The sequence below is a fragment of the Ranitomeya imitator genome, chromosome 4, assembly GCF_032444005.1.
Source record: "Ranitomeya imitator isolate aRanImi1 chromosome 4, aRanImi1.pri, whole genome shotgun sequence".
Classification (NCBI taxonomy): domain Eukaryota; kingdom Metazoa; phylum Chordata; class Amphibia; order Anura; family Dendrobatidae; genus Ranitomeya; species Ranitomeya imitator.
The window spans coordinates 579311609-579335329 of record NC_091285.1 but is presented as its reverse complement, the minus strand read 5'-3'; the positions used below and the strand labels follow the sequence as shown (position 1 = coordinate 579335329).

Sequence of the window (23721 nt, the reverse complement as noted above, 5' to 3'; positions counted from 1 at the left end):
CGTCACAAATCTACACTTTTGCGTAATGGGGGCCATTTAGGCCCCCGTGCAAATCATATGGAGAAACTCACATAAATAACTTTTACAAGTTTATTGCAAAATTGCAAAAAAAAAAAAATATGAATAATGCACCATATTTTAATTAGAATTTTTTGCAAAAAAAAAATATTTTTTTTCCAAATTTCAAACAAAGATATCAAAAACACACAAAGGTATATAAATCTAGAGTAAACTAGCTGCAGCTACATTTCTGTTCTAACTTTTTCTTTTCGATTTTATTGGTCTTCCAAACAATTTTCATATGTTATCTTTTCTGAAGAATGTTCTTTGCAGACATTTTCCCCACAAGTAGTACAATATCGCTCAGTTTTCCGATCTAAATTTCTTGGACGAATGAAACAACGCTTTTGTTTTCTTTCTCTTGGCCCTGGAGCAGCTCTTATCTTTTATACTTTTTTTAGGTGGCGTACAATGCTCTGGATTTTTGTAGCGCACAAGCTCTACCCTTTGCAAGCTTCTTATAGAAGCAAAGAGAAAATGAGTCAGACTTCCTCCCAACATCATATCATCACAGGTCCTTTAGCAATTAGCTCACAGTGTATACTGTCCTTGTTACTCTCTACACAGCTCATTACTGTGTTCAGAAGAACCTGAGATGATGTCATGGCCTTATCACTCCCTCCCAAACTCATGTGACATCCTCACATGGCATGATCCAACCCCTGGCTCCTTCACCAGCAACCCTGACTACAAATAAAGTAACTGGAGACACACACACTGCTGAGTACATCATAAAAATAGCAGGGGTCTAAAAGGCCCCCCTCGTTCCGTACAGATGTGGCGTTCACCAAAAAAGCATTGTTATACCAAAATGCCTATCAAATAAATTATATGAACAACTGGATATTACAAACATCGACATACTTGAGGAATACCTAGAGCGTCAAAATTCTGACTAAAGTAATTTTGCAGATAACAGCAAAAAAGTAAGCACCGGGGCCTAAAAGGCCCCTGATCCGCATTCTAGGGTTAACCATTTAAATGCTATCAATTTCTAAATAGAAAGTGCACAGGCGCTCGTGTACACCAGCTCCTATTGACCCCCTGGGGTACTAATGGGTTGCTATGGCAGAAGGGGCCAACTGATCGCCATGGTTGCTGCCATATTGGTACTCCCATAAAACGAATCCACATGCTGAGCTTCAAATGAGACCTGAGGCTTTTACTACATACTTCGGGATTGCTGAATATAGTATAAAGGATTGGACAATCGCAGGTTCAAGGGATTAAAAAATAAAGCAAATATGGAGAAAAAAATATTCAAAAAAAATATAAAAATTCAAATCACCTCTCTTTTCCCCCATAAAAAAGAAGAAAGAAAGTACAAAAATAAAAACAACACATCTTTGGTATCACCATGTCCACAAAAGTCTGGTCTTTTAAAATATAATAAACGACGTTATGAGAAAAAAAATCAAAATGACAGAATAGACGTTTTGTGGTCTCCACTCCTCCCTAAAAAATTGCCTGGTCTTTAAGGGGTTAAACTCAATGGGAATCAAAGACTGTTTTCTTAATCTGTAAAGTAGTAATTACCAACCGAATTTGCCATTCGGTGATCACCTCTCTATTACCCACATATAACCTAATAGATTTTATGCAAAGTTGATATCACCTTTAAACTCTATTTTTGCGCTTTAGTATTTTTTACTCCCCTTCCTCAAAGAGCCACAAATAATTTATTTTTCCATTGACATAGCCATGTGGGAGCTTGTTTTTTTTGCTGGGCAAGATGTAGTTCTGATTAACACCATTCATTTTACCATTTAATGTACTGAGAAATGGGAAAAAATGCAGAGTGATGAGAAATTATGAAAAAATGCAAATTCATCATCAATTTTTGGGTTTTGTTTTTATAGTTTTTTTTTGGTAAAAAAAAAACCTGGCTGCATGATTCTCTACATCAGTACAAATATGATTATACCAAACATGGATAGTTTTTGTTTTATTATTTTAGTGTCCTAAAAAAAAATTATGAACTTTGTAAAAAAAAAATTCAGTTCCTGGTGTCATTTTGTTAGACTTGTAAATATATTTTTCTGATGATGGAGCTGTATGAAGAGTTTTTTTTTTGTATGCCGGATGGTAGATTTTATTGTTAAAATTGACGTACTATGTTTTGCTTGCTGTTTGTTGTTTTTACTGTTTTGTGATGCATTGATAAAAAAAATAGCAATTTTAACATATTAAGGTTTTATTTTACTTTACAACATTTCCCATACAAGCTAAATAATTCTATATTTTGATATTTGTTAAATTCCTTTATTAAATAGTGTGGAAAAGGGGATGGTCATATTTTTATGGGTTTGTGCTTTTTACAAGTGTTTTTTTTTTTACTATTCACTTTTTTATAGTTCAATTGCCTTGTCTATACAGTTATATGAAAAAGTTTGGGCACCCCTATTAATCTTAAGCTTAATGTTTTAAAAAAATTGTTTTGTTTTTTTTGCAACAGCTATTTCAGTTTCACATATCTAATAAGTGTTGGACACAGTAATGTTTCTGCCTTGAAATGAGGTTTATTGTACTAACAGAAAATGTGCAATCTGCATTCAAACAAAATTTGACAGGTGCAGAAGTATGGGCACCCTTATCATTTTCTTGTTTTAAATACTCCTACCTACTTTTTACTGACTTACTAAAGCCCTTTTTTATTGGTTTTCTAACCTCATTGCGCTTTGAACTTCATAGCCAGGTGTATGCAATCATGAGAAAAGCTACTTAAAGTGGCCACTTGCAAGTTGTTCTCCTGTTTGAATCTCCTCTGAGGAGTAGCATCATGGGCTCCAAAAAACAACTGTCTAATGATCTGAAAACAAAGATTATTCAACATAGTTGTTCAGGGGAAGGATACAAAAAGCTGTCTCAGAGATTTAACCTGTCAATTTCCACTGCGAGGAACATAGTAAGGAAATGGAAGAACACAGGTACAGTTCTTGTTAAGGCCAGAAGTGGCAGGCCAAGAAAAACATCAGAAAGGCAGAGAAGAAGAATGGTGAGATCAGTCAAGGACAATCCTCAGACCACCTCCAGAGAGCTGCAGCATCAACTTGCTGCAGATGGTGTCACTGTGTATCGGTCAACTATACCACGCACTTTGCACAAGGAGAAGCTGTATGGGAGAGTGATGCGAAAGAAGCCGCTTCTGCAAGCACGCCACAAACAGAGTCGGCTGAGGTATGCAAAAGCACATTTGGAGAAGCCAATTTCTTTTTGGAAGAAGGTCTTGTGGACTGATGAAACCAAGATTGAGTTGTTTGGTCATACAAAAAGGCGTTATGCATGGCGGCCAAAAAACACAGCATTCCAAGAAAAACACTTGCTACCCACAGTAAAATTTGGTGGAGGTTCCATTATGCTTTGGGGCTGTGTGGCCAATGCCGGCACGGGGAATCTTGTTAAAGTTGAGGGACGCATGGATTCCTCTCAGTATCAGCAGATTCTTGACAATAATGTTCATGAATTAGTGACAAAGTTGAAGTTACGCAGGGGATGGATCTTTCAGCAAGACACCGAGCCAAAACACCGCTCCAAATCTACTCAGGCATTCATGCAGAGGAACAATTACACTGTTCTGGAATGGCCATCCCAGTCCCCAGACCTGAATATCATTGAACATCTGTGGGATCATTTGAAGAGGGCTGTCCATGCTCGGCGACCATCAAACTTAACTGAACTGGAATCGTTTTGTAAAGAGGAATGGTCAAAAATACCTTCATCCAGGATCCAGGAACTCATTAAAAGCTACAGGACTAGAGGCTGTTATTTTTGCAAAAGGAGGATCTACTAAATATTAATGTCACTTTTCTGGTGGGGTGCCTATACTTATGCACCTGTCAAATTTTGTTTGAATGCAGATTGCACATTTTCTGTTAGTACAATAAACCTCATTTCAAGGCAGAAACATTACTGTGTCCAACAGTTATTAGATATATGAAACTGGAATAGCTGTTGCAAAAAAAAAACAATTTTTATAAAACATTAAGCTTAAGATTAATAGGGGTGCCCAAACTTTTTCATATAACTGTATACTGCTACATCGCAATATTCCAGTGTATAGTTCTAATAATGGTTTCCTATGAAGCCCAGCCACAGGCTGCTCTTCACACGAGTACCAACATGGCACTGTGGCACTACTGGGGACCTTAGGCCACATTCAGTATTTGGTCAGTAATTTACATCAGTATTTGTAAGCCAAAACCAGGAGTGATATAGTCAGAGGAAACGTATAATATAAACAAGTCAACACTTCTGTATTTATCACACACTCCTGGTTTGACTTACAAATACTGAGGTAATATACTGACCAAATGCTGAACTTGTGAACATGGCCTTAAGAAGGCTCTCGGCTGCCATGGCAACTGATCTGCACAATGCAATCGTGTCTATGGGTGCCAGGAATGGACATTCGGTCAGAATTGTATGGCTTATATGCTACTGTTAGTGTTTGACAGCAACATTAAGAGGTTAACAGCAGCAATCAGAGCTTAGCCCCAATCGCTTCTGTTAGAGCTCAGCTCCAAACCACGCTGCATACACACGCAACCTTGCCAATGAGAGCTACAATGGGTTAAAGCAGTGTTTCCCAACTCCGGTCCTCAAGAGCCACCAACAGGTCAGATTTTCAGGATTTCCTTAGTATTGCTCAGGTGATAATTGCAGAACCTGCACAGGCAACAAGTCCATCACCTGGGCAATACTAAGCAAATCCTGAAAACATGACCTGTTGGCGGCTCTTGAGGACTTGAGTTGGGGAACACTGGGTTAAAGGGAGTGCCCATTTTTATATGATAATACATATATAGTTTTCACGTTAAAGCTCAAACATTTTCTGTTTTTCTCAGTTTATTTGTCAGCTTTGCTGTGTAGACTGGGACATAGGCACTGCAAAAAAAATTAAAAATGAATATTTAAATAAAATATAAACACTATTTCTATTCTAAATATTTACATTCAATTAATAAAAGTAAAATAAAATACATGAGATATTCTATATAAGTAATCAGTAGCACTGGCTTTTAAATAAAAGAGGAAGCAAGAGGGACACGAGTCTGCTTACATTCATGTCCTCCTATGACCTGAAGAAGGCTAATATTCCGTTATTTGTAAAGTAATTGCATTTTTTTCATGCAATATTAGGTAAGAAATCCCATCTATATTCTTAAGAACGTACAAGCACAGCCACATAATAAAAAATGTAAAACAGAGCATTTTTTAGGAGTCAGCACAAAGATTAATTATATTTCAATGTATAAACATATTAAGCCTTTATTTGCGTTTCATGTTAAACAATATTTCTAAAAGCCTCAATTTCATCTAATTTAATTCTGAAAATGAAGTGCAGAAGAAGAATGCATTGGTTTAAGGCAAGTTCTTTATAAATGGTATCTAGCTGTGACTAATCATTCTGGAGAATGCAATGCGACGGCATGCAATTATATATGATTAGTCACATGCAATTTTTTTTGCCCTGCTAATGTCTTCTGTTATGTTTTTCTTGCTCAATAGTTGTGCGACAAAAGCAATTAAGATTCATGAGAATGGATGCAATTAATCTTATGGAATGTATACAAGCAGATACATTTGCATCATATGAGAATTTTGCCACATGGTCAAACTCCTATGCAGCCTCCTTCTTCATTAGCTAAACACTTTATCTGATGCAAGGAATCATAAACACATTGCATGGTCATTAGTGTCCATCCACTGGATGCAGCTTTGTGGACAACATTGGCTTGGTTCACATTTGCACCTATTTGGAATATTATTTTTTAGTTTGCAAATCCAAACAGACACATTGGATTTTCCATCTCAATCGTTTGCCTCATTTGTCCAATCTGTTGGTATCTGTCTTTGGAACCAACAATGAAGAATCTCTATGGAATGATTAGGAAAATAGCAATCTTCAAACTCTTCTTAGGCCATGTTCACACTAGCAGTATTTGGTCAGTATTTTACCTCAGTATTTGTAGCCAAAACCAGGAGTGGGTAATAAATACAGAAGAGGTGACATGTTTCTATTACACTTTTCCTGTCCTGGTTTTGGCTTAGGCCAGGATCACACGGAAATACGGCCGAGTCTCGCATGGTAATCCCCGGCCCTGCATCCGACACTCAGGAGCGGAGCGTGCGGCCGCATAGCAATACATGGAGCTGCACGCTCCGCTCCTGAGTATCGGATGCATAGCCGGGGATTACCATGCGAGACTTGGCCGTATTTCTCGCAAGTGTGATCCCGGCCTAAGCCAAAACCAGGAGAGGAACAATCAGAGGAAAAGTATAATAGAAACACATCACCTCTTCTGTATTTATTACCCACTCCTGGTTTTGGCTACAAATACTGAGGTAAAAGTGTGATCCCGGCCTAACAACTACTGAGATAAAATACTGACCAAATACTAAACATGTGAATGTGGCCATATTGAATTAAAGTGGTGGTGGCTGTGAATTGCAGGGGTAGCATGGTCTCTGACTATTCAGTAATGTCTGTTTATATCAATTAATCAAAGTTTTTATCCACTTAATATATTACAGTCATCATATTATATACCACTGTGTACTTTTTTTTGCCTTTCTACCCAGCGAATTCTTCCTCATTTTGCCTTTCTACCCAGCGAATTCTTCTGTTTTCCATTAGGTCTATGGCATCATGTTAATAAAAACAGACTAGCTGAATCTTTAGAAGATGGGAAGAAAAACGTGTGAATGCTCCAGCTCCTTAAAATTCGAAAAGTCTTTATTAATCCATATAAAATTTAAAAATGGAAAGAAGAATCCTTGCGTACAATGAATGTGAACAGGTAGGATGACGGCTTAAAGCGACGCGTTTCGATCTAAAAAGATCTTAATCATGGCTTACTACATGTCGGCACTGACAGATTATTTATAATGTTCATTGACCTATCATAGCAATATCACTAGTCACATGATTTTTTCAAAGGTCCTGAAAGCACACAGCACCATAAAAAAGTACTTAATTACATACCAAATAAAACAAACATGTGAACAATACACAATTAAAACATTTAACAGTAATGATACATAATTTCGTTTTACTTATTAAGACCAAAAGGCGATCTAGTTTGCAGATTATAAATCCAAAACGCCTCTCTCGTTAGGAGGCGTCTCTTTATATCCCCCCCGCGATTTGAACATTTAACCTGTTCAATACCCTGAATAGACATTGCTGAAATGTTCCCTCCATGACAGGTAAAATGTTTAGCAACCATTCTTATTCCCGATGTTAAAATTGCCAATGTCCCTTAAATGTTCAGATACTCTAGTTTTCAACTTTCTTGTGGTGCATCAGATATATGAAAGTCTGCAATCCAAACAATTAATTTTGTACACCACATTTTTAGAGTGACAATTAATAAACTCTTTCATATAATAATTTTTAGAGTTGTCCGAGTTTGTAAATGTTTTACCCACCTGGCTGGATGCGCAGATACTGCAAGCGGTAGTATCGCATTTATAGAACCCCTTGCACTCCAGCCAAGTTTTGGATGCGGGTTTGGTTTATCCAAATGTCTGTTTGTCTTTGCAGTCTGTACTCTGTACTATTTTTTTTCTGTTCCTTGTAGATTGATTGCTGCTCCTGTCCTGGTGCTGCCATCCTGGTGCTGCCGTCCTGGTGCTGCTTACCTGGTGCTGCCTTCCTGGTGCTGCCTGACTGCTGTGCTGTTGGACAACTGCCTGTAACGTAAGTATTGGTGTCCATTGTTTTGTTTTTTGGGGGGCTACATTGTGTTTGGCTCTTAACAAGTTAAATTTTTCTCATCTGTTCTTTTCTCTAGCGTTTCACTTGACTGCTGTCTGCTATTCCAACATGTCCTCCACTGAAGCTTCCGAAAGTGGACATGACACTGATTATGTAATCACATTTGATTTACTGATTGGTATGTATTGACTGGCATTGCTATACATGTGGTAAATCGTGTATTTTCTTACAGGTACCTTCCAGTGTGGAAGAGCAGGAGCAGTCAAGTGGAAATGATTCTTCCCAGGGTCGTCGGCCTTGAGTTTCTGAGGAGGAAAGATGGGGTGTAAGTAGCCTTTATCACAGTTGTAATTGAATTTATTTTCACTTTTACTTACAAATTATTCTTTTGTATTTCATCTCCCACATTTCCCACAACATAAGGAAGGACAACGTGACATAGATAACGCCCAGCTTATTCAAACTATGCAAGAGCAAGCAGCATTGTGGGATCCTGTTATAATGCGGTGGTTTAGGAGCAACATGGAACGAGCTCTGAAGGAAGTGGTATCTGTACTGACCGCAGTCCCTAAGCTCAACACAACACTAGAAGTAGCCGTGGGATGCGCCTAACTCTCCCTAGGCACCTCGTCACAGCCTAAGAGCTAACTACCCCTAAAGATAGAAGCAGGAAAACTATCTTGCCTCAGAGAAAATCCCCAAAGGATAGATTAGCCCCCCACAAATAATGACTGTGAGTGGAGAGGGAAAAGACATACACAGAATGAAACCAGAATGAGCACAGGAGGCAAGTCTAGCTAGATAGATAGGACAGGATGGAATACTGTGCGGTCAGTATTAAACACTACAAAAATCCACGCAGAGTTTACAAAAAACTCCACACCTGACTAAAGGTGTGGAGGGTAAATCTGCTTCCCAGAGCTTCCAGCAAGACAGAATTAATTCATACTGATAAGCTGGACAAACATAGAAAACACAGAACGGATAAGTCCACAATCTGTGGACAGAAAAGAGCAAGCAAGAACTTAGCTTTGCTGAACTGGTCAGGATAACAGGGAAATCCAAAGAGATGTGAATCCAACCAGAAACCATTTACAAGTGGCACTGGCTGAAGGAAAAGCCAGGCATAAATAGCCGAGCAGAAAAGACGATCAGTGGACGCAGCTGATGACAGCTAAATCCAAGGAGCAGCCATACCACTTGAAACCACCAGAGGGAGCCCAAGAGCAGAACTCACAAAAGTGCCACTTACAACCACCGGAGGGAGCCCAAGAGCGGAATTCACAACAATACCCCCCCCTTGAGGAGGGGTCACCGAACTTTCACCAGAGCCCCCAGGCCGATCAGGACGAGCCAAGTGAAAAGCACAAACCAAATCGGTGGCATGGACATCGGAGGCAACAACCCAAGAATTATCCTCCTGGCCATAACCCTTCCACTTGACAAGATACTGAAGCCTCCGCCTCGAAAAACGAGAATCCAAAATCTTCTCAACCTCATATTCCAACTCTCCCTCAACCAACACCGGGGCAGGAGGGTCAACCGAGGGAACAACGGGCACCACATATCTCCGCAACAAAGATCTATGGAAAACATTATGAATGGCAAAAGAGGCTGGAAGAGCCAAACGAAAAGACACCGGATTAATAATTTCAGAAATTTTATAAGGACCAATAAACCGAGGCTTAAACTTAGGGGAAGAAACCTTCATAGGAACATGACGAGAAGACAACCAAACCAAATCCCCCACACGAAGCCGGGGACCAACACACCGACGGCAGTTAGCAAAACGTTGAGCCCTTTCCTGAGACAACATCAAATTGTCCACCACATGAGTCCAAATCTGCTGCAGCCTGTCCACCACAGAATCAACACCAGGACAATCAGAAGGCTCAACCTGCCCAGAAGAAAAACGAGGATGAAAACCAAAATTACAAAAGAAAGGTGAAACAAAAGTAGCCGAACTAGCCCGATTATTAAGGGCAAACTCGGCCAACGGCAAGAAGGACACCCAATCATCCTGATCAGCAGACACAAAGCATCTCAAATAGGTCTCCAAGGTCTGATTAGTTCGCTCAGTTTGGCCATTAGTCTGAGGATGAAACGCCGAAGAAAAAGACAAATCAATGCCCATCCTAGCACAAAAGGCCCGCCAAAACCTAGAGACAAACTGAGAACCTCTGTCAGACACAATATTCTCCGGAATGCCATGCAAACGAACCATATGCTGAAAAAACAATGGAACCAGATTTGAGGAGGAAGGCAATTAAGGCAAAGGTACCAGATGGACCATTTTAGAGAACCGGTCACAAACAACCCAAATAACAGACATCTTCTGGGAAACAGGAAGATCCGAAATAAAATCCATGGAAATATGCGTCCAGGGCCTCTCAGGGACTGGCAAAGGCAAAAGCAACCCACTAGCGCGGGAACAGCAAGGCTTGGCTCGGGCGCAAGTCCCACAGGACTGCACAAAAGCACGCACATCCCGTGACAAGGAAGGCCACCAAAAGGACCTAGCAACCAAATCTCTGGTACCAAAAATCCCAGGATGACCAGCCAACACTGAACAATGAACCTCAGAAATCACCTTACTTGTCCATCCATCAGGAACAAACAGCTTCCCCACAGGACAGCGGTCAGGCCTATCAGCCTGAAATTCCTGAAGCACCCGCCGCAAATCAGGGGAGATGGCAGAAAGAATCACCCCTTCCTTAAGAATGCCAACCGGCTCAAGGACTCCAGGAGAATCAGGCGAAAAACTCCTAGAGAGGGCATCAGCCTTAACATTCTTAGATCCCGGAAGATACGAGACCACAAAATCAAAACGGGAGAAAAACAGGGACCATCGAGCCTGTCTAGGATTCAGCCGCTTAGCCGACTCGAGGTAAATCAGATTCTTATGATTTGATAGGACCACAACGCGGTGCTTAGCTCCCTCAAGCCAATGTCGCCACTCCTCAAACGCCCACTTCATAGCCAACAACTCCCGATTGCCGACATCATAATTGCGTTCCGCAGGCGAAAACTTTCTGGAAAAAAAAGCACACGGTTTCATCAAAGAACCATCAGACTCCCTCTGAGACAAAACGGCCCCTGCCCCAATCTCAGAAGCGTCGACCTCAACCTGAAAAGGAAGAGAAACATCCGGCTGACGCAACACAGGGGCAGAAGTAAATCGGCGTTTAAGCTCCTGAAAGGCCTCAACAGCCGCAGAGGACCAATTCGTCACATCAGCGCCTTTCTTCGTCAAATCAGTAAGGGGCTTAACCACACTGGAAAAGTTGGCAATGAAACGGCGATAGAAATTAGCAAAGCCCAAAAATTTTTGAAGGCCCTTCACAGATGTGGGTTGAATCCAGTCATGAATAGCTTGGACCTTAACAGGATCCATTTCTATAGACGAGGGAGAAAAAATAAAACCCAAAAAAGAGACCTTCTGAACTCCGAATAGGCACTTAGACCCCTTCACAAACAAAGCATTATCACGAAGGATCTGGAACACCATCCTGATCTGCTTCACATGAGACTCCCAATCATCGGAAAAAATCAAAATATCATCCAAATATACGACCATGAATTTATCAAGATAATTGCGGAAAATATCATGCATGAAGGACTGGAACACAGATGGAGCATTAGAGAGCCCAAATGGCATCACAAGGTATTCAAAATGGCCTTCGGGCGTATTGAATGCAGTTTTCCATTCGTCACCCTGTTTAATACGAACAAGATTATATGCCCCTCGGATGTCAATCTTAGTAAACCAACTAGCCCCCTTAATCTGAGCAAACAAATCAGTAAGCAAAGGCAAGGGGTATTGGAATTTGACCGTGATCTTATTAAGAAGATGATAATCTATACAGGGTCTCAAGGAGCCATCCTTCTTAGCAACAAAAAAGAAACCCGCTCCCAATGGTGACGAAGAGGGCCGAATATGCCCCTTCTCCAAAGATTCCTTAACATAACTCCGCATGGCGGCATGCTCTGGCACAGACAGATTGAAAAGTCGGCCCTTAGGGAACTTGCAACCAGGAATCAAGTTAATAGCATAATCACAGTCCCTGTGCGGTGGAAGGGAACTGGACTTGGGCTCATTAAATACATCCTGGAAATCCGACAAAAACTCAGGGACCTCAGAAGAGGGGAAAGAGGAAATTGACATCAAAGGAACGTCACTATGTACCCCTTGACAACCCCAACTAGTCACAGACATAGTTTTCCAATCCAGCACCGGATTATGTTCCTGTAACCATGGAAAACCCAGTACAACAACATCATGCAGATTATGCAACACCAGAAAACGGCACTCTTCCTGATGTGCTGGAGCCATGTACATAGTCATCTGCGTCCAGTACTGGGGTTTATTCTTGGCCAAGGGTGTAGCATCAATACCCCTCAAAGGAATAGGGCTCTGCAAAGGCTGCAAGGAAAAACCACAGCGCCTGGCGAATTCTAAGTCCATTAAGTTCAGGGCAGCACCTGAATCCACAAATGCCATGACAGAAAAGGACGAGCAAATCAGGGTCACAGATAAGAGAAATTTAGGCTGTATAGTACTAATGGTAACAGACCTAGCGACTCTCTTAGTACGCTTAGGGCAATCAGAGATAACGTGAGCAGAATCACCACAGTAAAAACACAGCCTATACTGACGTCTGAATTCCTGCCGTTCTGTTCTAGTCAAAGTCCTATCACATTGCATAGGTTCAAGACTCTGCTCAGAGGACACTGCCATATGGTGCACAGCTTTGCGCTCGCGCAGACGCCGATCAATCTGAATGGCTAGAGACATAGATTCGCTCAAACCATTAGGCGTAGGGAAGCCCACCATTACATCTTTAAGGGCTTCAGAAAGACCCTTTCTGAAAATAGCAGCCAGAGCATCCTCATTCCATTTAGTAAGCACAGACCATTTCCTAAATTTCTGGCAGTATAATTCTGCCGCTTCCTGACCTTGACACAAGGCCAACAGGGTTTTTTCTGCATGATCCACAGAATTAGGTTCGTCATACAATAATCCAAGCGCTTGAAAAAATGCGTCTACATTCAATAATGCCGGATCCCCTGGTTCAAGAGAAAAAGCCCAGTCTTGAGGGTCACTATGCAGCAAGGATATGATGATTTTTACTTGCTGAATGGGATCACCAGAAGAACGGGGTTTGAAAGCAAAAAACAATTTGCAGCTATTTTAAGTTCAAAAACTTGGATCTGTCCCCAAAAACAAATCAGGAGTAGGAATTCTAGGCTCTAAAGCCGGAGTCTGGACAACATAATCTTGGATACTCTGTACTCTTGCAGCAAGTTGATCCACACGAGAAAACAAACCCTGAACATCCATGCCAGAGCATATATCCTGAACCACCCAGATATCAAGAGGAAAAAAGAGGCAAACCAGAGCATAGAAAAAAAAATGGTTCAGAACTTTCTTTTCCTTCTTTTGAGATGCGTTTAATTCATTTTTGGCCACTTGTACTGTTATGATGCGGTGGTTTAGGAGCAACATGGAACGAGCTCTGAAGGAAGTGGTATCTGTACTGACCGCAGTCCCTAAGCTCAACACAACACTAGAAGTAGCCGTGGGATGCTCCTAACTCTCCCTAGGCACCTCGTCACAGCCTAAGAGCTAACTACCCCTAAAGATAGAAGCAGGAAAACTATCTTGCCTCAGAGAAAATCCCCAAAGGATAGATTAGCCCCCCACAAATAATGACTGTGAGTGGAGAGGGAAAAGACATACACAGAATGAAACCAGAATGAGCACAGGAGGCCAGTCTAGCTAGATAAATAGGACAGGATGGAATACTGTGCGGTCAGTATTAAACACTACAAAAATCCACGCAGAGTTTACAAAAAACTCCACACCTGACTAAAGGTGTGGAGGGTAAATCTGCTTCCCAGAGCTTCCAGCAAGACAGAATTAATTCATACTGATAAGCTGGACAAACATAGAAAACACAGAACGGATAAGTCCACAATCTGTGGACAGAAAAGAGCAAGCAAGAACTTAGCTTAGCTGAACTGGTCAGGATAACAGGGAAATCCAAAGAGATGTGAATCCAACCAGAAACCATTTACAAGTGGCACTGGCTGAAGGAAAAGCCAGGCATAAATAGCCGAGCAGAAAAGACGATCAGTGGAAGCAGCTGATGACAGCTAAATCCAAGGAGCAGCCATACCACTTGAAACCACCAGAGGGAGCCCAAGAGCAGAACTCACAAAAGTGCCACTTACAACCACCGGAGGGAGCCCAAGAGCGGAATTCACAACAGGATCCCCGTGATCGGAATTATTCCAACTCAGCCTTGATCCGACGACTCTGGGAAGAAGTGCCAACATCGCTGATAGCTGATTGGGACCGTGCCACGCCACATGCCAGAAAGGATTTTTGTAAGTATTGCAATGTTGTCTGACGTGGCAGTGAACCTGTTAATGTAGGCCTTTTCTAAGGCCTGTGGTTGCTCAGCGAACATGAGTATCTTTGGTGCTATCTTACTATTATTTAAACATTTTTTTTTTTACTAATGTTTTTCATTTATTTTCCACACAGAACCTGGAGCAACACCACACATCCTGGATCGTCCTCTGTTGGAGCGGCCCCTCATCGACCAGCCAACAAATAGGCACAATCCCAATCATCCACCAGTGATGGAGCAACCAGGCAGGCTTCGCAGGCTGGGGAACAGGAAGCCGATCCATCTGGTTTTCCCCTCTCTCAGCCCTCTGCCACTACTTTACTTGGGTCTGCTCGCCAGCGGCAGAGGGCCTGTGAGAGGTCAGTCATGCCCGAGTTTTTTCTTTTAAGCTCGGTCTTCCAGGCTGGGATGAAGGCGGTTGTAGAAAGACTGGATAGTGGGTTCACTCAGGTGAACACACTTTTGCAGGAAGTCCACAGACACCTTGACCGCCTGGAAGCCGACCTTAATAGACCGGCACAACATTATTTTTCCACTATAGAACGGCGCGTGATGGAAAACCTTAGTCCTGATCTCCAGCTGTATGTGATGAAGGCCTGTCAGGCTGCTTACACCGAGGCCATGCAACAGTCCCAATATCAGTAGCAGGCACAAACTTCATTCCCTAAAGGGAAACAAGCTCCAGGACAGCATCAGTGGCAGAATCCGCCAGCACCTTTCCTAACATCACAAGGACTTGGATACCAGACTGGTCACCAAGTGACCTCTCCACCACCACAACCGCTACCTCTGGACATTAGGACTGTTCCGCCAGTACCCAGCTACACCATGCAGCCGAGTGCAGCAGCCCAGTCCTCCCCTTCCACCACGCAGCAGAGTGCAGCAGCAAAGCCTTCCTTTTCAACCACGCAGCCGAGTGCAGTAACCCAGCCTTCCACTCCCACCAGGGAAAAGGAAAGAGACATTACCCACCCCTGTACCCTCACCTCAAAATGTGTCTTTATTTTCAAGTTTGTCCACACCTTCCCTTAGTTCATTCCCTTATGTGTCAATCCTTTCCTTCTTGTTTTCCACTCCTAATGTGTCCTCATCCCCCAATGTCTCCTCTGCCAATGTTTCTGACCCAATCCTCCAATTCACTGCCACTTCCCCTATAACAACTTCCCCAACCATTCCTAGCCTACCATCACTGCCCAACACCCCCCAGGTTCACCATGTAACTCCCTCCTGCAGACCCCGAAAGTAAATCACATTTTTTCAAATTGTTTTTATGTTTGTTAGTAAAAATTATTTTGTTTCACAATTTCTGTCTCCCTGTGTTTTCTTTATTTCTTTATTTAAAAAAGTGTGTATTGTTGAGTGAAGTATTAACGGGTGTTACAGTTAAGGTGTTTATTATTATTAAAGTTACAGTCAAGTTATTAGTATTACAGTCAGAAAACAGTACAGGTACATAACATTACAGGTACATTACAGCTTAAACCATTTCATCTTGCCATGCCACAAGTCCAATATCAGAAGCAAAGTAGGCAGCCAATTTATCCCTCATTTGGGCAACTTCCACTGTAGTCCTCAGAGGGCGAGCATGGTTATCCTGCAATGTGGTATTAACAGGTTCCTCAAGTTCAAAGTTGGGTTGCTCTTTTGACAGGATGTAATTATGCAGAACAACACACGCTTTCACAACCTCATCAATTGTCTCAATTTTAAGATTGATAGCTGTACCCAAAATGTGCCATTTAGCTGTCAGCAAACCAAATGCACACTCCACAGTTCTTCATGCCCTTGTCAATCTGTAGTTGAAAATCCTTTTTGTGTGAATCAAGTCCCGACTCGAGTACGGTTTTATAAGGTTGGCACACATTTGAAACGCCTCATCCCCAACAACAACAAATGGCATTAGTGGTCCTTCAGTGTTCGCAAGAGGTTGTGGCGGTGGATAATTAAAATGATTACATACAAACATTGGCCCGTGTCAGTGAAAGTCCGCCAGTCATTTCCTCATCCAAATGAGCCAAAGTTAACGGTGACAAATCGACACTCAGCATCTGCAATCGCCATGAGAACAATGGAAAATTATTTTTTATAACTGAAGTACTTGGATCCATGTCCAGCAGGTTTCAGAATCCGAATGTGTTTGCCGTCCACAGCCTCCACAGCCCCCACACAGTTTGGAAAATCGCAAATTTCCTTGAATTTTTCAGCCAGAGTTCAGCTGTGGGTTAGGTGAGGAATTCTGCACACAGAATATCACACAATACACGGCAGGTGTCTCCCACAATCCCAGAAATGGTGGACAATCCAATCCGGAATTGAAAATGTAGAGATCTAAAGGTCTCTCCGGTAGCCAGGAATCTGTGGAAAAGAAAATGGGAAAAAAAATCAGTACATGGCTTTTAGAACAATAATATTAATGACAGGTGTTTCTTTTTCAAAATTACGTAGCTTAGGATCACCAACAGACGTTCCTCAGCAGGAACTGCTCTACGCAGCTCTGTGTCCTGCCTGGCGATGGATCCTTTGACACGTAGCAGCAATTCTTGGAAGCTCTGTTCAGACATTCTTGTGTACTCGAAAAACTTTTGCGGGTTTTCATGAAGCACAGTGTACAATGAGTGGTAGGCTCCAAGGCAAATTTGACTATCTCTAGTGTGATGCTTCTAACCTAAGTACCCTGCCCCAACCTCTAGTGTTTCATGGAGCAAGCCGGAGGACACATCTCAATACAAGTCTATGAGAGCTTGTTCTGGCTTCATTCTGGCTCTCATAGACTTACACTGAGAGCTTGTGACTTAGCTTCTGACATCCAGCCAGTCAGAAATTGCAATTACAAGTTGGTGTCTCGGGACCGGAGTGGCGTCAAAAAAAGGTTAAGAGGGTGAGTATAAGAGTAGGTGCAGGGACCATATAGTAGAAGCAGAAACTTTGATGGAGTGGTACTTTAAATGCTTTTGTAAATTTTTTTTAACCGTTTCCCTCATTCGTCGTAATTACCTCCGCACTTTATCATGATAATGGGGTTATCCAATGTTAATCACTTTTTTATGGGTGGTAAGTGGCACTGCTGACATTGTGTTGACTGCAGCTAGTCATGTTTCTTGCATAACTGGTATATATTAGGTATGCATCCTATTCTAACCAATAGTACAGATGCGCAATACCTGCCGAGCATACACCATACCTGGCAAGATTCCTTTCTTTCTCATTTCCAGCTAGATAAGCCCTTTAAGAGGAGTCTTGAGTGAAGTACTTCCATTTATGATTTCCAAGTACCCTAATAGGCCCCTTTAAGACTCCCTATCTAACCCTTAATATCAGTGACATATGTATCTGGGAAGAAGACAAAAATAAGGGAGAGGTGAGAAGATTACTACATAAATATAGGCCAGAAAGTAAATAACAAAACTTCAGGTACCTGTTGTGTGTATAAATATTTGGCCACCGAGGAGCGTCAGTGCTGTGAGATGGATAATATCATATTAATGTGTAATATACTCCAGGACAGCAGGGAGAGCAGACTAATCGGTGGAATAAATACTTGCAAAGTGAGACTAAAATATTGCTCGATGTGTCGCTTCCACCGTGTGTTGTGTTTTTTTAATATGAGACATATACCATAAATAACTGCACCAACGTGTATGTGAGATTTCAGCGGAGAGTTAAATTGCCACATATGCCCAGGAATTCATTTTCCTCATTTTGGTTTATTAAAATTACTCTCATGGATCTTCCCTTTTAAATATTTTATTTTTCTTATTAATGGCAGCAATTTGTGGCGCCGTTCTCACTGTCATTAACACAGCACAAAGTTAACGTCATTAGCAGTTTTTTCCTTTAATTATGTGACTAGGAAACAGAAACATTGAAAGTTTCTGGGAAAATTGGAACACGGTTCGAAACGGCCTCATGTTTATTAAAACAATAACAGTAAATGAAGTGGATGGATCTGATGTTATGAGATGCAGACGTTATATCCCTGGTAGCACTGTGATCTCAATATCTTCAGCGCTGGAATTGTAGGGAAGCGGCAAAAGCAGCACAAAGCACACAGGGTTCATCATTTGTTTTTGTTTTTTCCATGTCACTTTTTTAATCTTGTGGTTTTTGCTCACATTCTTATAACAAGTTTATCAAAACGGTGCGGATGGTCTGTGAATTTTGCACAAAGTAAAAAAAAAGGTCTTTTCTGATTTTAACCAGTTCTGCAACTTTTTAGAGCAAAAAGTCGCAATTTTATTAACAAAAAACCTTCTCAAAATGGTGTGCATAAAATCAATACATGGGGGGACTGGAGTACATTTGCGACAGATTTTTCAACTATGCCAGTGGCTTCTGGGAAGAATACAATTCATTTTCTCCTTTCAATAATGCTGCCGGACAGCATTGAAATGATATTAGCCTGCAGATTAACAGATTATCTGCAGGTTTATAGCATTGGCAGACATGACAGATTACTTTTTTAATTCTGGTATCAATACAATCGCCCAAATTTACAGTGAAAATTGATTTTTTTAAAGAGGTAGTCTTCTCAAAGGACAAAATACAAAGGATGTGAAAGGACAAAATACATAGGACGTGAGGTGAAGTGTAATCATAAAATATATCTATACTCTATGAATACTGCCTATAATCATGTTCAATTAACATCAACTATATAATAATATTATGTAGCATTATTCATGACTTTTCTAGAGTTTATGAAGCTCCAGATCTTATAAGCCAGAGACTTAAATAATATTGCAAAGTTATAGTTTTACACCTGTTGTTCCCTATTGCACAGTCTTTATGTAAGAAATAGTACCAGAACCACCATCAATACATGAATAAATCAAAGGGACCACCATCAGTACATGAATAGGACTCAATAATCATCTTCAGTACAGGAATAAAGCATCAAAACCAACATTAGTACGTGAATACAGCAATAGAACCACCATCAATTCATCCATCGATTTTTCCAAAGCGTTTGATACCGTGCCGCACAAGAGGTTGGTACACAAAATGAGAATGCTTGGTCTGGGGGAAAATGTGTGTAAATGGGTTAGTAACTGGCTTAGTGATAGAAAGCAGAGGGTGGTTATAAATGGTATAGTCTCTAACTGGGTCGCTGTGACCAGTGGGGTACCGCAGGGGTCGGTATTGGGACCTGTTCTCTTCAACATATTCATTAATGATCTGGTAGAAGGTTTACACAGTAAAATATCGATATTTGCAGATGATACAAAACTATGTAAAGCAGTTAATACAAGAGAAGATAGTATTCTGCTACAGATGGATCTGGATAAGTTGGAAACTTGGGCTGAAAGGTGGCAGATGAGGTTTAACAATGATAAATGTAAGGTTATACACATGGGAAGAAGGAATCAATATCACCATTACACACTGAACGGGAAACCACTGGGTAAATCTGACAGGGAGAAGGACTTGGGGATCCTAGTTAATGATGAACTTACCTGGAACAGCCAGTGCCAGGCAGCAGCTGCCAAGGCAAACAGGATCATGGGGTGCATTAAAAGAGGTCTGGATACACATGATGAGAGCATTATACTGCCTCTGTACAAATCCCTAGTTAGACCGCACATGGAGTACTGTGTCCAGTTTTGAGCACCGGTGCTCAGGAAGGATATAATGGAACTAGAGAGACTACAAAGGAGGGCAACAAAATTAATAAAGGGGATGGGAGAACTACAATACCCAGATAGATTAGCGAAATTAGGATTATTTAGTCTAGAAAAAAGATGACTGAGGGGCGATCTAATAACCATGTGTAAGTATATAAGGGGACAATACAAATATCTCGCTGAGGATCTGTTTATACCAAGGAAGGTGACGGGCACAAGGGGGCATTCTTTGCGTCTGGAGGAGAGAAGGTTTTTCCACCAACATAGAAGAGGATTCTTTACTGTTAGGGCAGTGAGAATCTGGAATTGCTTGCCTGAGGAGGTGGTGATGACGAACTCAGTCGAGGGGTTCAAGAGAGGCCTGGATGTCTTCCTGGAGCAGAACAATATTGTATCATACAATTATTAGGTTCTGTAGAAGGACGTAGATCTGGAGATTTATTATGATGGAATATAGGCTGAACTGGATGGACAAATGTCTTTTTTCGGCCTCACTAACTATGTTACTATGTTACTATGAATACATCACCAGAACTACCATCAGTACATGAATACACCATCAGAACCACCATCAATATATGAATATATCACCAAAACAACCAATAGTACATGAATACATCACAAACCTTAGTACATCGATCAATGTCAGGTAAGCCCCATATATGATTGTATTTCATGAACCTACAACTTCCAATATGCCCTTAACAATTGTAGGAAGATACCATCAGTTCATAACTACATCACCAGAACTACCATCAGTACATGAATACACCATCAGAACCACCATCAATACATGAATAGGGCAGCACGGTAGCTTAGTGATTAGCACAGCAGCCTTGCAGCACTTGAGTCCTGGGTTCAAATCCCACCAAGGACAACATCTGCAAAGTGTTTGTATGTTCTCTCCATGTTTGCGTGAGTTTCCTCCGGGCACTCCGGTTTCCTCCCACATTCCAAAAAATACTGATAGGAAATTTAGATTGTGAGCCCCATTGGGGACAACAATGATAATATCTGTAAAGCGCTGTGGGATATGTTAGCACTATATAAAAAAAAATATTTTTTATTAAAAAAAAAGAAAAGATACTTGTGAGTTGTTGTTAGCAGCCAGCCTGCTCCACCATTACATTCAGCTGTTCAGCTGAATCTGTGTTCTTAGTACACAGAATTGAAGGCAAGACATGGGAGACCCCTCAGAACACTACATGAGGTGAGACGCTAACCTCGCCTCATGGCATTTGAGGATTGATGGCACCTCCCTGCTGACTGCCCCTCCCCTAGTTGAATAAAGTCCCCATTTAGCTCTAATTGGAGACTCATATTTCTGTAACATTTACATAGTAACATAGTAACATAGTTAGTAAGGCCGAAAAAAGACATTTGTCCATCCAGTTCAGCCTATATTCCATCATAATAAATACCCAGATCTACGTCCTTCTACAGAACCTAATAATTGTATGATACAATATTGTTCTGCTCCAGGAAGACATCCAGGCCTCTCTTGAACCCCTCGACTGAGTTCGCCATCACCACCTCCTCAGGCAAGCAATTCCAGATTCTCACTGCCCTAACAGTAAAGAATCCTCTTCTATGTTGGTGGAAAAACCTTCTCTCCTCCAGACGCAAAGAATGCCCCCTTGTGCCCGTCACCTTCCTTGGTATAAACAGATCCTCAGCGAGATATTTGTATTGTCCCCTTATATACTTATGCATGGTTATTAGATCGCCCCTCAGTCGTCTTTTTTCTAGACTAAATAATCCTAATTTCGCTAATCTATCTGGGTATTGTAGTTCTCCCATCCCCTTTATTAATTTTGTTGCCCTCCTTTGTACTCTCTCTAGTTCCATTATATCCTTCCTGAGCACCGGTGCCCAAAACTGGACACAGTACTCCATGTGCGGTCTAACTAGGGATTTGTACAGAGGCAGTATAATGCTCTCATCATGTGTATCCAGACCTCTTTTAATGCACCCCATGATCCTGTTTGCCTTGGCAGCTGCTGCCTGGCACTGGCTGTTCCAGGTAAGTTTATCATTAACTAGGATCCCCAAGTCCTTCTCCCTGTCAGATTTACCCAGTGGTTTCCCGTTCAGTGTGTAATGGTGATATTGATTCCCTCTTCCCATGTGTATAACCTTACATTTATCATTGTTAAACCTCATCTGCCACCTTTCAGCCCAAGTTTCCAACTTATCCAGATCCATCTGTAGCAGAATACTATCTTCTCTTGTATTAACTGCTTTACATAGTTTTGTATCATCTGCAAATATCGATATTTTACTGTGTAAACCTTCTACCAGATCATTAATGAATATGTTGAAGAGAACAGGTCCCAATACCGACCCCTGCGGTACCCCACTGGTCACAGCGACCCAGTTAGAGACTATACCATTTATAACCACCCTCTGCTTTCTATCACTAAGCCAGTTACTAACCCATTTACACACATTTTCCCCCAGACCAAGCATTCTCATTTTGTGTACCAACCTCTTGTGCGGCACGGTATCAAACGCTTTGGAAAAATCGAGATATACCACGTCCAATGACTCACCGTGGTCCAGCCTATAGCTTACCTCTTCATAAAAACTGATTAGATTGGTTTGACAGGAGCGATTTCTCATAAACCCATGCTGATATGGAGTTAAACAGTTATTCTCATTGAGATAATCCAGAATAACATCCCTCAGAAACCCTTCAAATATTTTACCAACAATAGAGGTTAGACTTACTGGCCTATAATTTCCAGGTTCACTTTTAGAGCCCTTTTTGAATATTGGCACCACATTTGCTATGCGCCAGTCCTGCGGAACAGACCCTGTCGCTATAGAGTCCCTAAAAATAAGAAATAATGGTTATATTTGACAGTAAGAAAAGTCAATTGAAAACAATGGACAGCAAAACAGAACCCTGACATATCCAATAGTAAGGCAATGAGGTATTCCGGGCTCCACAGGAATGTGCTGTGTGTTAAACCCGGTCCGGTTCCTGTACCTTCACGGGGTCCCCATCGGATCTCGCTCTGTGCCGGCTCCACACTGTCCGGACAGGGCCTCTGCTTCCCCTCCCTCCTCTGCTTCCTAGCATGCAGCCAGCAGGTACTCGGGCTGTGTGCTTAGGTCGTGTGCGCTCATTCCCAGTCTCTTAAAGAGCCAGCAATCATTTTCCAAAAGGTGCTTCTGACCAATGGCGTGTTAATGATTACTATTTCTAGCCTCTCCACCATAAGGAGGGTGCTGGAGCAACAAGTATCCTCAGTTGCTAACTTCCGTTTCCTGCTAGCATGTGCTTCTGTTTCTGAAGTCTCTGTCAGTGCTCCGCTTACATTGTTTGTCTCCACAGACTATCTGCTACCTGTTACCTGGCTTTCCTGGATGATCTCCAATCTGCCTACTCCAGTTCCGTCTCGTCCCGCCATTCAGTCACCTGAACTTCAGGACAACATCAGTACCACTGGAACCAGCTTCTACCTGTACCCCCATACCCACCGGTTAGCTCTACGTCACCCGCTAACCCTGCTTGTCTCTCTGTCCCGCTGGGTTAGCTACCACGATTCTAACTGGAGGTAGCACCTGTGTCCCCCCCTGGTATCCCACTCTGACCTTATTCAAGGGGTCTTACCATGGGTGTCTGGGGCTCACGTAGTCACGCCCCCTTCGGAGCACCCGGACCGTGTTCCAGAGGTTCCACGTTTAATTTCAATAAAGACGAATGTGAACTTCACCATCTGTGCCTCCGTTTCCATTCGTTACACTGTGCATTTGAATTTGCGATGTGATGGAAAGAGGGAGGTTTTACGAGTTGTAAATTATGCACCAAGGGTGTTGTTCCAGATACAGCAGAATCACCGACTGGAAAAGAACCAATTTCACACAGTCCACTTTCTGAGAGAAGCTGGTTTTATTA

At 41.7% G+C, this 23721-nt stretch overlaps 1 long non-coding RNA gene across 1 annotated transcript in view; it reads left to right on the top strand.

Annotated features, from left to right (window-relative positions):
- The window catches only part of LOC138674268 (uncharacterized), a 46130-nt gene extending 22638 nt beyond the window's left edge, over positions 1 to 23492 (top strand). Inside the window, exons 2-3 of the long non-coding RNA XR_011320561.1 lie at positions 6698 to 6860; positions 23158 to 23492. This is a non-coding gene — a long non-coding RNA (uncharacterized lncRNA). The remainder of the gene's footprint in view (positions 1 to 6697; positions 6861 to 23157) is intronic.
- Positions 23493 to 23721: the final 229 nt, after the last annotated feature.